Consider the following 15,864-nt stretch of genomic DNA (forward strand, 5'->3'; position numbering starts at 1 on the left):
TTGTTCTTGAACTTGAAACCTGGTGGAAAACCATGTGGCTTGTAGCACTTGTCCACAGTATGGCCTAACTTGCCATAATGAGTACATATATGCCTCTCTTTCCCTTTGAAATTGTTGCCTAAACTCTTGGTGGCTAAGACAGTGGATTCAACTCTAACAGTATTGGTGACAGACCTTTGCATTTCTTCTTTGATGAACAAGGAGTGAGCCTTGTTGACAGAAGGCAAAGGATCCATTAACAGAATCTGAGTTCTTACTTAAGAAAATGAATCATTCACTCCCATGAGAAACTTCATTGTGGACTCCTTAGCTTGAAGATTCTTCAACTTTTGATTAATACTATAGACACACTTTCCATAAGTGCATTGAGGAAATGGACTAAGATTCTGCAATTGATCTCACAAAACCTTGAGCTGGGTGAAGTAATTAGTGAGTGATTGCTCTCCTTGATGAATCTCAGCAATTTGCTTTTGAATATTGAAGACCTTGGTTCCATTCCCTTGACTGAATGTGTCTCTGAGATTAGTCCAAATCTCAAGTGCAGTATCTCTATAGATGATACTTGTAACACCCCAATTATTAAGTGTAATTTGGAGGAAGCTTAAGGGGCAAATTGGTAATTTACTCACAAGATATTTTTGGGGCAAATTGGTAATTAAGCTTTTCAACTTAAGTCACCCCCCCCTTTTCTTCCTCATTTTCACGTTGATATCTCTCTCCCTCTTGACTGGCTGCCCCTTCTCTCTATTTCTCTATCCTTCTATCTCACCCACCCACCGAAACACACACAAGCACACTCTAGCTCCCATCTCCATCATCATTTCTTTCCCCTCTCTAGTCGAAACCTCCCTATTAGGGAGGATTATGTCTCCATTGATTCTCCTAGTAGAGCCAAAACTCCTATGTTCTCGCTCTTAATGGTTCTTCTCTCATGCTTTGGACCCTTTTGGGTTTGAGGCGTGACAATTATGGTATTAGAGCTTAGGTTATGATTCTGTGGACTTTTGAATTAGGAAATGATAATGATCTAAGTCAGAGCATTAGGTTTTGTTATAGTAATCCATTTGAGGTGGTTCCGTTGGGGTAGTTTGGGTGAGAAAGTACCTTGTGTGTTATTTTGGTTGATTGTAATGGCTTGGAGTTTGTTTAGTCCTTGTTATTTCGTGATGCTATTAGTAAGTTCTCAAATCTTCATATGTGAGGTAAACTGTTGTGCTTCATATGCATTGTTCGTGTAAACTGTCGTGTTTGTTATGCATTGTTCTTAAAATTCTTGAAAGTTTTGAGTTATGTTAGGTTCTAAATGTTTAGAACAATTGGCAAATCGTGAACACAAACTTGTCTAGATATAGATCTTAGAGTCTATAGGTATTATTAGACAATGCTCAAGGTGATTCAAGTCAAGATTCAAGAACATACAAGCTGTAGGAAGAAGATTTCTTAATCTGTCTGGTTCGATCGATCGAAAGACAAGCTCGATCGATCGAAAGTCGTATCTGCAGAATTTTAATTAAGCCCAAATAGCAGTTCAAGCCCATTTAGGATTAGGGTTTCTAATCTACTTCTTCCAGTATATAAAGGAAACCCTAAGCACGTTTTTATGTGACTTTTCAGAGAGAAAAGAGTGTGCCTCTTTTGTATTTAGGGTTTTATACCCAAAAGCTCTTTTATGTCTTCTACCGGTGTTATTCCTTGAAGAATCTCAAGATCCGGTATTGTAGAAGTTGCTGCCTTCTCTTGTCATCAAAGGTGTTGATGATCTAAACCTTCAAGGGTGGTCTTGGAGTCACAAACAAGAGAGTTTGTGTTGCTAAACCTTTGAGTGGGATCTCAAAGTCACAAACGGGGGTGTTTGTGTTTTGCAAAGGCCAAAGAAAGAAGGAGTCCGTGGATTCGGAGCTTGCACGTAGTCGTGTCAGTAAGTTCTACTGGTTGGTAGCAATAAGAAGTCGAGCATGGGGGCTTGTAAGTCTTATTGTATGAATTTCGATTCTTTCTAGTGGATTTGCTTTTTACCTTGAGGATAGCTAGGTTAAATCCTCCCCAGGTTTTTTACCGGTTTGATTTTCCTGGGTTACCATATTGTTGTGTTATTTATTTTCCACTGCTATACATTGATATGATATATTTGTGTTAACCTAGACTTGTTTAATTTGATTAAGTAATCACTTGGCTAATTACCTAGGTTAATTTGTTTTATGGTTTTAAGGGGTCTAAAAACTAACAAGTTAAATTCCTAAAATTGTTTTGAGCAAAAAAAAAGAATCAAGTTTTCAAATTTCATGTTTATAAGTATTTAGAATTTGTTTAAAGACAATTTGCCATTAGCAAATTTTGTTGGTTATGCTGACTTTAGGTGGTGCAATCTGGTCAAATCTTGTTGGCCACAAGTGGCATGACTAGTTGTTTACCAACTATCTTTAGCATACTTCAACAAGTTTTATTCATGATAGATGGTTAGAGGAATTGTTTGATCCCCATGAGCTCACGTGGTGTCTAACAAACGACTAACCATCAAGTATGGTGCTATCATGTTAATTATTTTTCTCTAAAAGTAGTTTTAAAGAAAAATGCGTTTTAAACAACCTCTTTGAAATTCCTAATTGTCGAGTTTCAAGATTTTGAGTGTCCTCTTGGGATGTTTATTGCTCTTATATGATAAAAGTACACGGATTGATCTTCCTATGATAATGCTATGATTTTGTCACCTCAAAGAATGATGTAATTTTTTATTTGATGCTAGTCGGGGTTTTTCCCAAACCTATTTCAAATGCATGTTCTCTCCAATATGTTAAACCTCACATGAACAGTTTTGTGGATTGTTGGAGCTTTTTATAATAAAGAAAAGGGGGTTCTTTGGACTTTTGTCCTTATTTATTAAACTGGCATATCATTGTTTGGTTGGTCTTAAGGTTCCATGCTCTTTCTGATTGTTGGTCAGTTTGAACATATATTCATAGTCTTTGTGTGTGATTGCCTTATAATATTATAAAGTGAATTTTCCAACTTAGATTCAGAAACCGGTCTGCACATGACTTGTGTGTAAGATATTTTTCTTACAAAATTTTGTTATCGCTGTAAGATAGAAAAAACTTTATTAGATGTTTTGCAAACCTCGGGTAAAGGGAAGACTTTTGAATGCGAAATTGTATATTTTATGGATTTTGAAAGTCATTTTAAAGTATTCCTTGCAAACAGTTTGTTCGAAATGGACATAATTTTGTCTTCGTGACAAATGTTAAATTTACAAATCCAAGACTTCTTCGGTTCTAACTAATAGTATTTTCTTACCACTTTGAAAAGCCTATAAATTTAGTGGAGCATATGTGAGTTATATTTATAAAAGACAATTTTAATCCTAGTTTCAAATTTTGGACCTTGTGAAATGGAAGGTTTCATGTGACTATTTTGGCTTGAAAATCATTAGCTAGCCTTTTGGCCTTATGGCTATTATTCAACACTTGTGTTTGAAACTAGTTGAAGTCAAAATTATATTTTCAAAGATTAAGTGGAATACTCCTATACTCTTGGTTTCAAGAATGGTTACCCTTAAACCCCTTTATGAGTTCGATCATTATGATTTGAACTCCATATTTTGGTTTGAAACTTAAGCCATTGAAGTAATCCTTGACCCTTTCAGTCGAAAGGTTTATGTCTAAAATGTTAATGCCAATGATTGCTCAGTTTTGTTTTGAGACACATAATTATGGGTTTAATTTCGGGGACAAAATTCTTTCAAGGGGGGAAGAATGTAACAACCAGTTATTAAGTGTAATTTGGAGGAAGCTTGAGGGGCAAATTGGTAATTTACTCACAAGATATTTTTGGGGCAAATTGGTAATTAAGCTTTTCAACTTAAGTCACCCCCCCCCCTTTTCTTCCTCATTTTCACGTTGATATCTCTCTCCCTCTTGACCGGCTACCCCTTCTCTCTATTTCTCTATCCTTCTATCTCACCCACCTGCCGAAACACACATAAGCACACTCTAGCTCCCATCTCTTTCATCATTTCTTTCCCCACTCTAGTCGAAACCTCCTTATTAGGGAGGATCATGTCTCCATTGATTCTCCTAGTAGAGCCAAAACTCCTACGTTCTCTCTCTTAATGGTTCTTCTCTCACGCTTTGGATCCTTTTGGGTTTGGAGCGTGACAAAACTACCTTGGAGTTTTGGTGAAATAGAGTTGATGATCCAAGTGCCAACCATATTATCAGCATGAATCCATGCCTGAGCAGTTGTTGGTGAATTCACCAATGGAGAAGAAATGGTTAAAGAATCATCTATGAAACCAAGCTTGTTCTTGGCAATCAAAGACTTTCTCACTGATCTTGCCCAAGCAGGATAATTTTCTCCCCCAATTAATGGTTGAGAAGTGAGAACAGCTCTTGGATTTTCTCCAGGATATGCAAAAACAGAGGGTCACTAAGATTATACGAATCTTGTGAAGAAGATGAAGACTCTATGGTGGAAGCATTAGCTATTGTTGTGTCTACCATTGAGAAAACTGAAAAAGCTTGAGGAAGACAACAATGGTGGATGAGAAATTGAAAAAATTCCCAAATTTGATTTGATAAACCCTAGAAATGGAAGCATCTAGAAGTTTGGTCTGATACCATATGAGAAAACTTTTTTTGATGAAAATGATTTGCTCATCTCATTCATTGGATCAAACTGTACATATATACACCAAAAGACCCAAATCAACTCTGTAACTAACTTAACAGACTGCTACACGTGTGAACAGGGACTAACAAACATAACAGATTCTTACACGTGCTTGACTCACTAAACTAACTTTACTTATATACAAAACTACATGTAGTTTACTGTACAACACTAACTAAGCTATACTTCTGCTCTGTCGTTTAGACAGATTTGTACTATTCTAGAGCTTCTTCAACTTTGTAACACAAGACACAATCCCTTCATGATCATTTAAACCTTCAATCTGCGTATCATCAGCTCTTGCACTTGCTATTGCATCATCTGATTGCCTTGCCTGCTCTGGTGCTTGTTTGTGCAGCTCTGGTGCACTAGCTGGTGCACTATGTTGCAGCCTGAGCTGCTCTGGTGTGGCAGCTGATGTTGCACCTGCTGCAGAACTTGTTTTATCGTCATGCCTTTGATAACGGGCACATCATTGTATTAAGCATTGTGAAAGCTACACTCGAGCCTCAGCATCTTCAACCCAAAACGGGTCAATCATTGTAGAGACTGCATCTATGATTCTCAGGAAAATAAAAAGAAAGCAAGAGAGACAGCTATGGTCAAAGCAGATGAACTAGCACACAAAATGAACTTGCAGATCACGTTGTATGGTTACAATTAAATTTGATTCAGTACTTAAAATAACACCTACCTTCTTCTTAAAAAAGAAAAAAAGAAAAGGACGTGGCTAATTCGACTGGCCTAGTTTAACAGATGTTAACTATTCACCTTTACATTCTGCTCAAGAGATGAGTTCCATGTTTTATGTTTTTAAACTGGCTACATCAGAAGTATTTTATAAACAACTGTGGAACTCGTCTTTAGAAGTATTTTATTTAAAATTGAGTTTTTATAAGGTAAGGTATCAATTATGATTATGAATCTATGATATATTTAAGAATATTTTTTTTTTGTTGAGTTTTCCTTTACTTAAACCTAATTTCGTGCCTAGCATGTATTATGGTAGTCTAGGGTTTCCTAGCCAGCCGGCCTGTTACCTCTTTACTTTATAATTGTGGTTGTAGCCTCTAGCCATTAAGCCTATTAAAACACTTTTTTTAATAAAAATTTAAGAGAGGTTTTCTCTCTCTCTCTTTTTTTTTTTTTTTTTTTTTTTTGGGGGGGGGGCGGTGGTGGATTCTAGAATTCTTATTGATAATTCAAAGGGTTTATTCTTTAACATAGACATGTTTTGTTTCTTGTGGTGACCCATTGTATTGCCTCTACCCACTCTGTCTTTCTTTATGATGAGTTAACAACGATCTTGTCTTGCAAGTCTTCAACTTCAAGTGGTGTATTAGATAAAACATTAAAACTGTGATATTAAAATTTGGATATTTTGAATTTTTGATTTGTTATGATGATGTGGATATCAAGTTGTGTAATCATGTTAGGTAACTATTAAAAGATGTTATAAACATATCTAAAGAATATCTTTTCAACTGGCATGGAGTGCATCAACTAAGGAATCTATGGTCAGATGGTCCAACGTATATTACACAATGCCCATTTGAACTGGGATCAAACTTTACTTATGAGGTCATATTTTCGGATGAGGAAGGAACTCTTTGGCGGCATGCTCATAGTGATTGGACATGACATAGTGTTCATGGTGCTATTGTTATTTTGCCAGAAGAGGATACTGGTTATCCATTCCAACACCCTAATGGGGAAGAAATTCTCGTATTTGGTATGCAAAATGTTCTTAGTATTCCTAAAGTTGTTCAAACATAGTATTTCTAAAACTGAAGATTTCCTTCAAATTGTTCAATATTGAGATGTACCATCAAATTGTAGCTACCGTTACTAGTATCTATAAATATACCAGTGGTCCAATAGTCCCATTAGTTTGAATATTTTACAATATATTGTCATGCATCTCTTCTCTTTATACTTGTAGGATCTTGGTACATGGGTGATGTGTATAAGGAAGTTACTGAGGACCTCGAAACCGGTACTTTTTGATAGACTAAAAACGAATTGACTCCTTGTGATAAATTAATTGATTAATTAGCCAAGTTTATTAATTAATCAAATTAACATGCAAACGCGTGGTAGCACAAATAAATCATCAATAAACTAATAATGCAGCGGAAAATAAATAACATGGTGATTTGTTTACGAATGGAGAAAACCTAACGGCAAAAACCCCACTGGGTAATTTTCAGGTCACCACTCTCAAAATTCAACTATTATCAAAACAAACGGTTATAAGTAAAAAAATCCCAGTACCTTATATCAACCTACAGTTAAATGCTTACCCTAATACTTAATTGGATTTGTTCTGTAATGACAATTTCCCTTTTCAATCCTTGTGATAAATTAATTGATTAATTAGCCAAGTTTATTAATTAATCAAATTAACATGCAAACGCGTGGTAGTACAAACAAATCACCAATAAACTAATTATGCAGCGGAAAATAAATAACACGGTGATTTGTTTACGAATGGAGAAAACCTAACGGCAAAAACCCCACTGGGTGATTTTCAGGTCACCACTCTCGAAATTCAACTATTATCAAAACAAGCGGTTATAAGTAAAGGAATCCCAGTACCTTATACCAACCTACAGTTGAACGCTTACCCTAATGCCCAATTGGACTTGTTCTGTAATGACAATTTCCCTTTTCAATGCACGGCTCCCAAGTACGTGACTAATCAATTACGTAGATCCCAGTACGCGACTTCAATCACCAACTAGAGAAGGTTGTTGGCTGCAAAGTTTTTCAGTTCATCCACACAATGAAGATCAAGAAAATGGTTGGTCACAAAACCTTAAGGTGCACATACACAACAACTTCTTCAGAAGAGATGAACAAGGGCGAAATTCTGTCTCTGGTCACAATTTGCTTGAACAAACTATTCTCAAAGCTTGTGCAACTTGTGAACACTTTGACGGCCCTTAAAATAATCATTTTATATGTCTAGGGTTAGAAGAAAAAAAAGCCCAAATACATAAAATCGGATTAGAGTCAAAATAGAACTGAAATTCTGTTTTTCATAAAACTCGAAAGATAGCTGTCTGTTGAGGTGCTGTCGAGCAACTGTCGAGCTTTAATGAACAACACTTCTTCAACTTGAATCTTGGACAGACTTGTATGTCTTCAATACTTGATCTTGAAACACAGTTTCTTGAAGTATTAAACACATCCTAGATCTACCTAAATACAAGTAAAGTGCGTTTTGTTAAAAGATAAACCAATTACATAAAATAGTGACATATGTTCTTAACAAGTGAATCACATATGTCCTAACACTTTCACTCTTAATTCAGATGCTTACACTATCAATGGCCAACCAGGAGATCTCTACCCATGCTCTAATGGTACGTGGAGACACACTCACAGTCATAGAGTAAATAATAATGATGTCGTATTATTTTTTGGATGAATAAAAGAGTTGTATTTGTGCAATCATTAATGGTTCGTTTGAATTGAGGGGGAAGGAGGGGGAGTAGAGTAGAGTAGATTTAGCTTAAAATTAGCTTATTTTTAGTCAACTCTACTCTACTCCCCCTCCTTCCACCCTCCATCCAAACAGGCCATAAGTTGTTGTATGTACGTAGTATGTTTCATGACAAAATGAGATTTCACTATAGTGAAACCAACTATAACATCTTTCTAAAATTATACTTATTTTACTGTAGAATGAAGTAGGATAATTAAATTTGGAGCTATATAGTTAGAGTAAACATTGTCACAATTTCAAGTCCTAGGAAGTAGGACCTCTAGCATAAACATCAACTATTTATAAGAGAATAATTGTTCCATGAGGTAATGATACAAAAATTTTCACGATTTTTTTTTCATTGACATGATTTATTGTGGTTGATTCATGATAAAAATGGTATCAAGAGTAGGGTCATATGGAAATGCTATTTCTCTAATTAAGATTTATCACCTTATCAAATTATGAAAAATGTTGTACTTTTTTTTTGTATATTTGATCTAATTGCTCAACATTTTTTCTAAATATGATCAGTCTTGTGTTGCAGAAAGTACATACCGCTGGCAAGTAGAATATGGCAAGACCTATCTTCTTCGTTTAGTCAATGCAGTCATGAATGCAGAAATTTATTTTGCAACCTCACTGTGGTAGGAATGAGTGGATCTTATGTTAAGCCCATACTCACTGATGTTGTCATGATAACCCCAGGACAAACAATGGATGCATGTTTTGGTCACAGCTAACCAACCTCTCGGCCGTTATTACATGGCCGCTAGACAATATGATAGTGTTAGGCAAAGTATCCAAGACTATAACAAAGAGAATGTCACAGCAATTTTTGAATATATAGGCAATTACACTTCCTCATCAAATCCAATTTTTCCAAACTATCTTCCAACCTACGCAGACTTCAGTCCTGCAATAGAATTCGTGAAACGTATTAAGAGCTTAGCAAATAAAGACCATCCAATAAACGTCCCCCAAAACATAACTACTAGAATGTATGTAACAGTTTCTTAGAGCGATGTTCAACTAAAAAATATAATTGCTCTTGGTTCTAGCGTAAACAACATTAGTTGGGTTAACCCTACCACAGATGTACTGCTTGCTTACTACAGGTATTTGCTTATTACCTTTATCTTTCTTATTACATTTTGTAATTCATTTGTGTTCATATTACCCCAAAAAAAAACCTTCATGTAAATGGTTATGTGAATAATTTCTCGATGCAAAAATATGATAGTAGTATTATAACTTATAATTAAGTTATAAAATATTATAACCTTAATGCATTAATATTTTGGAGGTTAAGGAAATACTAGATTCACTTGAGATATAGAGAAAGTCTATTTCATTATTAAAATTTTATTTCTTGGATCTAATAGTGTGCAAAGTGTAATATCATTTAAAATTTTAAATAACTTAGTATTGTGTATACACTTCTAGATTTATAAGATTATTCTAAACTATAAAATGGTTCCATTTCAAATGGAGATCCTTTCTCTTAGCTGTAAACTAGTTAACCCCACTTGGCACCTATGTTTATAACTACGAAATGACATAACGCCAAAACCAGGGCCGTAGCCAGGAATACATACTTGGGGGGGCCGGGTTGTAACGTAAGGTAGACAATATAACGCATCCATTGAAGGTGAGTATTCCAACCAATCCTTATGTGAAACAAACCATGAAGGTTGAAATTGACGACGATGAGTATCATCATTGTATGGATAGACTATATTTTTAGGTTGGTATGGACCTTATATGAGATAAACTCGTCGGATTTTATCTTGTTTGTCGATAGGAAATTCACATATTTGTTTACGTGTTCCTGGATCACGATCTATCTCTTTACATATTTGTTCATCAAGCATCGAAGTATTAACATTTGTTTCTACAACTATAGGTGTCCTAATTTCGGAATTGCTAACATCTTTTTTCTTAAAGAATACATCAATTGTTTTTCATTTGCTCATAATTCTTTTAACTTTAAGAATATGACTCAAAAATTAACCTGAAAATAATTTTAAAAAATAAAATATTAATTAGAAATTTTTATTTAGTTATATGAATGTTATTCATACTCAAGAAAAAAAAAATTCCACTATAATTTAAACAATCAACCCATTTTTAATACAACTTTAATTAATAATAACCCCTCAAACAAAAACAAAAATAATTTAATTAATTTGTCTTTTATAATGTATTGGTTAATTTAATTATATAGTTTTAATTATTGTTGTTTAGCGTAACAATAAACTGTATTGTTTTAATTTATTTATCATTAATTATACTGTTTTAATTTGTTATATTGTTTATCCCCTTGTACATATTACATTAAAAGAGCCGAACATTATACATTTCATGTGCAGCACAATAATCAAAATAGTGTAATGTGTTGCATATTATATTGCTTTAATTATTGTTTACCCAGCCCCATGAGCCCATCTACCCCCTCCCCACCCCACTCAATAGACAACAGACAAGCACAACATGTGCCCCAATCACAATAATCAGCTGTAATCAGAAAATTTCGCAATGCCAATCACAAATCACAACACAATAAACACGTTATATTAAAGACCAACACACTAACTTTTAGCCAAAAAAACAAAAAAAGGACCAGCACACTGACCAACAAAAAGAGAAAAGATAAAGCCAAATTAAAAAAAAAAAAGACAAAAACAGAAGAAAAAAAAAAGAAAAAGAAAGTAAAAGCCAGCCAATAAGAGGCTGTTCAAAAGAGAGAGAGGGACTTGCTGAGATGTGAGATCAGATAATTATTAAAATTAAAGAATAAAGACAGAAACGTTCATAACTTACCTTTCATTTTTTCATTCAATATTTCAGTGAGATAGAGAGAGAGAGAGAGAGACTGAAAGAGAGTTAGAGATAAAAACCTTGAGGGAGGGCCGGACTGCCGGAGGGAGCAACCGGCAACAAGCACCGCTGCACCGAAGCAGAGGCAGAGCCGATCTCCAATGACGATCTACGATCTGCGGCTGTCTGCAAAAATTTCATATCATATTTTCATTTTTTCATTTCAATGAGAGAAAAAGAGAGAAATACCTTGAAGGAGGCCCGGAGGGAGAGCACCGAGCACTGAGCACCAGAGCAGAGGCAGAGGCGCAGAGCGATCTCCAATCTGCGATCTACGATCGCCGATCTGCAATGAGGGGCGAGCGACGACGAGCTGCGGCGTCGCGGCGACGTGATTGTGGTTTTCTGGGTTTGGTTTGCTGGGGTTTGGTTTTGGTTTTTGTATTGGGGAATTTTTTTTTTTTTAGATAAACACCTCTGTTACTCTGAGTCTGTGTTTGGTTTTGCTTTGCTGGAGTTTGATTTAGTTTTGCTGATTTGCTTTGTATAGGCAGTAATATTGGGGTTTGATTTCTCTGGCAGGGACGTGACCAGCGACGTGATGGGTATTTTCTGATTCTCTGTATTGATTTTTTTTTTGGGGTTGAGAATCCGTGGGCTTGCTGTGAGTGAGCCACCTCTGTCATCTATTGGGCTCACCGTGGGCTTTGCTTGCCATGGGCTGGGCTGGGCTGGGCTCTGTCAATTTTTTTTTCCAGATTTTAGTACAAATTTTTTTTGGGCTTTTTTTTTTTTTTTTGCTTGAAAGTAGAACAGAGAATTTTTTATTTTTTATTTTTTAATTTGAGGTGTTCCTAATTTTTGATTGAGGGTTGGGAGAATGGGTGAGAAATGGGTAGGGGGGCTGGCTGTCTAAGGTTGGGGGGGCCGGCTGTCTAAGGTTGGGGGGGCCGTTTAATTTTTTCTTCATAGGCTAATGGGGAAAAAAAAAATTTTGCAGGGGCCACGGCCCCCCCAAACCACTATGTGGCTCCGCCCCTGGCCAAAACCTTTATTACAGGAACATGAGTGGGTTTTACACTGCAGATTTTCCAAACAATCCACCTTCATTTTTCGATTTCACTGATGATTTCTCTTCAGATCTCATATATCCGACTATCCAGGCGACCAAGGTGAGGATGTTGAATTATAATGAAGAGGTGGAGGTAGTATTTCAGGGTACTAATCTGATAGATGCATCGATAGAACACCCAATGCACCTTCATGGTTGCTCCTTTTATGCGATTGGTTCCGGTTATGGGGTCTTTGATAATGAGACTGACCCAAAAGGCTACAATTTTGTTGATCCGCCTAAGTTGAATACCGTTACACTCCCTAAGAATGGATGGTTTGCCATTGGATTCAAAGCGAGTAATCCTGGTATGTACATTCTTGTACTCTTCTTTTTGGTGTGGTATAACTTTTTGGATGATACATGCTAGTAATACTACAAATTTTACTAAATAGTCTCTTTACAAATTGATGGGGCACCAATCATCAAAAATTAAATCTAACATTCATTTATTATGTTTTTTAAATCTACTAATCACATTTATGGTTACAAGTTTGTAAATGTTATGTAATAAAATTTGTAGCAGTTTTAGCATTTTTCTCACCTTTGTATATTTTTGCACACAAAGTGAATTACATTTACTTATGTTTGATTATGTATGTATATATTCTAATTTTGATACATAAATGGATTCTTGTAGGAGTATGGCTGTGGCATTGTCTCTATGCACGTCATTTAAGTTGGGGTATGAACAGTGTTTTTATAGTGAAAAATGGTGGGACAAAAGAGACGAGTATACGGGAACCCCTACCTTACTTGCCTCCTTGTAAGGATTCATTTACCAGTAGGCTACAACAATATGAGAACTCGGCTGCTTATAGATTGAATAAGATTGATTAGTTGGACATCACTTAAAATGTATTTGCTATGCTTACAACTTGATGCAGTGTTATAATGTGTCTAAATTTAAGGCTCTTTTTTAACTATTTGGATAAAGTTTGTTCCTCCAAATATCAATACTTTTGTTTTGACGGATAAGCCTATTTCTTGATTAATAATAAGCCAATTGGAACGGATTCTCCACAAACAAAAAAAAAAAAAGTGCCTTAGTTCGGAAGTTTAAATGTTGTTTTGAACTAGACTTAATCCGATGGATCTTGTCTTAAAATAAGGTCAGTATTTAATTTATTAGTTATTTCCATGTGTGTCTTTTAAGTTGTATTTGACTATTTGTCTTGTAAGATGCGTGTGTTTTAAGTAGTGGAAGTTGTAGCAATTATATATGGGATTGTTATTTATCAAAAAAAATTAAAACAAAATTTGGGGTTGTCTTTTGTTTTTAAGTTATGTATATAGTAGAGATGTGAGAGTCTAGATCTTGTTTTTGTGTTAATTTATTATTGATTATTATTGACGTTTTTTTTTTTTTTTTTCAAAATATATTATTGATCCGTAAAGTTTATCTATTGAATGTTTTTGGTCTCTAAAATTTTTAAAGTATAAAAAAATGAGTGTTATTAGTTCTTCTACTAACTTTCGTTAGTTTATTTGTTTAGGAATCTAGCAAAATAACGACGTTGGTGAGCAATTTTTTAATGACTTGGCCATTTATTATTATTAAAAAATTACACATAAGCATGGGTCAAACCTTAACCCAAATTAATAGAAACGGGTTCTGCTGGTTTTTCACCTTCTAATTTGGTTGCTTGGCCATTCAAACACCATCAAACACCAAGATTCCCAATCCTTCAACCATTGTGCTCACATTTTGTTCTGTCCATTTGATTCTCGGAGTACTTGTGACCTCCCCAATAATACAAGCCCTTGAATAAATACAACCCATCATTGAAAAATCAAATTTTGAGTTTAATTCAGATGCCAGAATTGCGACAACCAATATTTTAACTTAAAAAACCAAAGCGTTTAAAGAATTAAAAAAGGAAAATATTTAGGGTTTTTGAGGTTGGACTAGGGTTCATTCAAGGTCAGATTGTGATGACATTATAACAATTAAATAAATAAAATAAAATAAAAAAGCGAAACAAATTTGTAAAAATGAGCAATCTTGATTTAAAAAGAATAAAGAAATTAAATAATTTTCAAATATATTTTCACAATTTTTACATTATAATTAAAAAATACAAAATAATAAAGCAGAAAAGACATTAATATTACAATTAATCTTTCAAGTATATTAGTTATTATTTGAATTGCTTGATATCTTTCAAGTATAAAAATAGAGATAAATCTAAATATGTTATTTACAATAAAAATTAATATAAAAATTTAAATATTTTATTGATAGATGTAATAAACTATTTTAATTGATTTAATTCGCTAATGCATATTTGAATATAATAGTTTTCCATTCGTTAGCATCACTAGAAAATGAGTCATTTTTTAGAGAGAATTTTCTAGAAAACTATCTCATTTTCCAGTATTTGGCAATGAACTTGAGAATGTTTTTTGGTGTTTGGTATGCACAAATTTTTTTATAGCATTTCTTGTATAATTTAAAATATGTATAACATATGTATTGTGTAAATTCAACTAATGTAATTAATATATATATATATATATATATTCGCGCGTGTGATGAGACCTTTTTTTTTGGGTTTAGTATGAAAATTTTATAGAAAAATAAAAGAGAAAGAAGCAACTAAAAATTATATACAATAATCAAAATCATATGAGCAATAAAACAATTAAAAAAAAAAGTACTAAAAGAATTACCTTGTAGGAAAAGACCACTCCTTCCTCTGAGAGAAGAAGAAAGGATTTTTTTTTTTTTTTTTTTTTTATAAAAAGAAAAAGACTAAACAAATTAAGAGGCATTTATTTATGTGATTTTAGTAATTGACCTACCAGAAGGAATATGGAGAGATGGAAGTGCCTAATTTTAAGGGATATAAATAAGGGGTTATGGTTGAATTTGTTAGGGTCATATTTTTTATGTATTGACATATCTATTGATAAAATGCACTTTACTTGTAATTGGGTGGATCTAAGGTGTGTTTAAGATATCAAGAAGTGTGTTGATAACACAAAACAAGTGGTATCATTAAAGATATGAAGATTGAACCAAGAAACAAGTGAAGAAAAACTATTTCAGTGAACCACGACACTAGTCTCAACATAAGCTCAACACTAGTATCTATCGAGACTTAATGAGTAATTCTTGACCCAAGCTCGACACCTTTCGATCTATCGAGCTACGCAGATCCAGAATTCTTAGATCAGAATTTCGGCCTATGATGATTTGGATTGCTAGGGTTTCATTTACTAAACGCCTAGAGGGTATAAAAGCTTTATTTTAAAGCCATCAAAGTGATAGAGTCTCAATTTAGAGAACTCATACATTCTGTGAGAAGTTACTGCATTTTTGTGCGCCTTAGGGTTTTGTAACCAAGTGTTTCCAAATTTTCAACGTGCTTTAAAGTGAAAATCACCCAATGAGGGGTTTTGGCCTTGCAAGAGGTTTTTCTCATTTGTCAAACAAATCACTATGTCAATTTAATTTCTGCTGCATTTTGATTTATTTGGTTATTTGTGTGTGCCTCCACGATTTGCATGTAATTTAACCTAATTAATAAACTTAGGTAATTAAATTAATTTACCGAGGTTAATCTAGTAATTTTACATATCTAATCCTATTATTTAAAATTTTTAAATATATGAATTTGAGGGTATTTTGGTACACAAAATGATAAAACCCAAACAAGAATCCTGATAAAAAAAAACCAAGTATGAATTTAGTTTTCAAATAAAATTTTGACAACGGACAAAATCAAAATTAGTAATCCATAGTCCATTAGTGGGGTTATATGAATTATGTGGA

At 34.1% G+C, this 15,864-nt stretch overlaps 1 pseudogene; it reads left to right on the forward strand.

Moving 5' to 3' along the window:
- The first annotated feature begins 5,263 nt into the window (after positions 1-5,263).
- LOC115961207 lies at positions 5,264-12,926 on the forward strand (annotated as a pseudogene).
- Positions 12,927-15,864: the final 2,938 nt, after the last annotated feature.

This window comes from Quercus lobata, chromosome 9 (genome assembly GCF_001633185.2).
Source record: "Quercus lobata isolate SW786 chromosome 9, ValleyOak3.0 Primary Assembly, whole genome shotgun sequence".
NCBI classification, from domain to species: domain Eukaryota; kingdom Viridiplantae; phylum Streptophyta; class Magnoliopsida; order Fagales; family Fagaceae; genus Quercus; species Quercus lobata.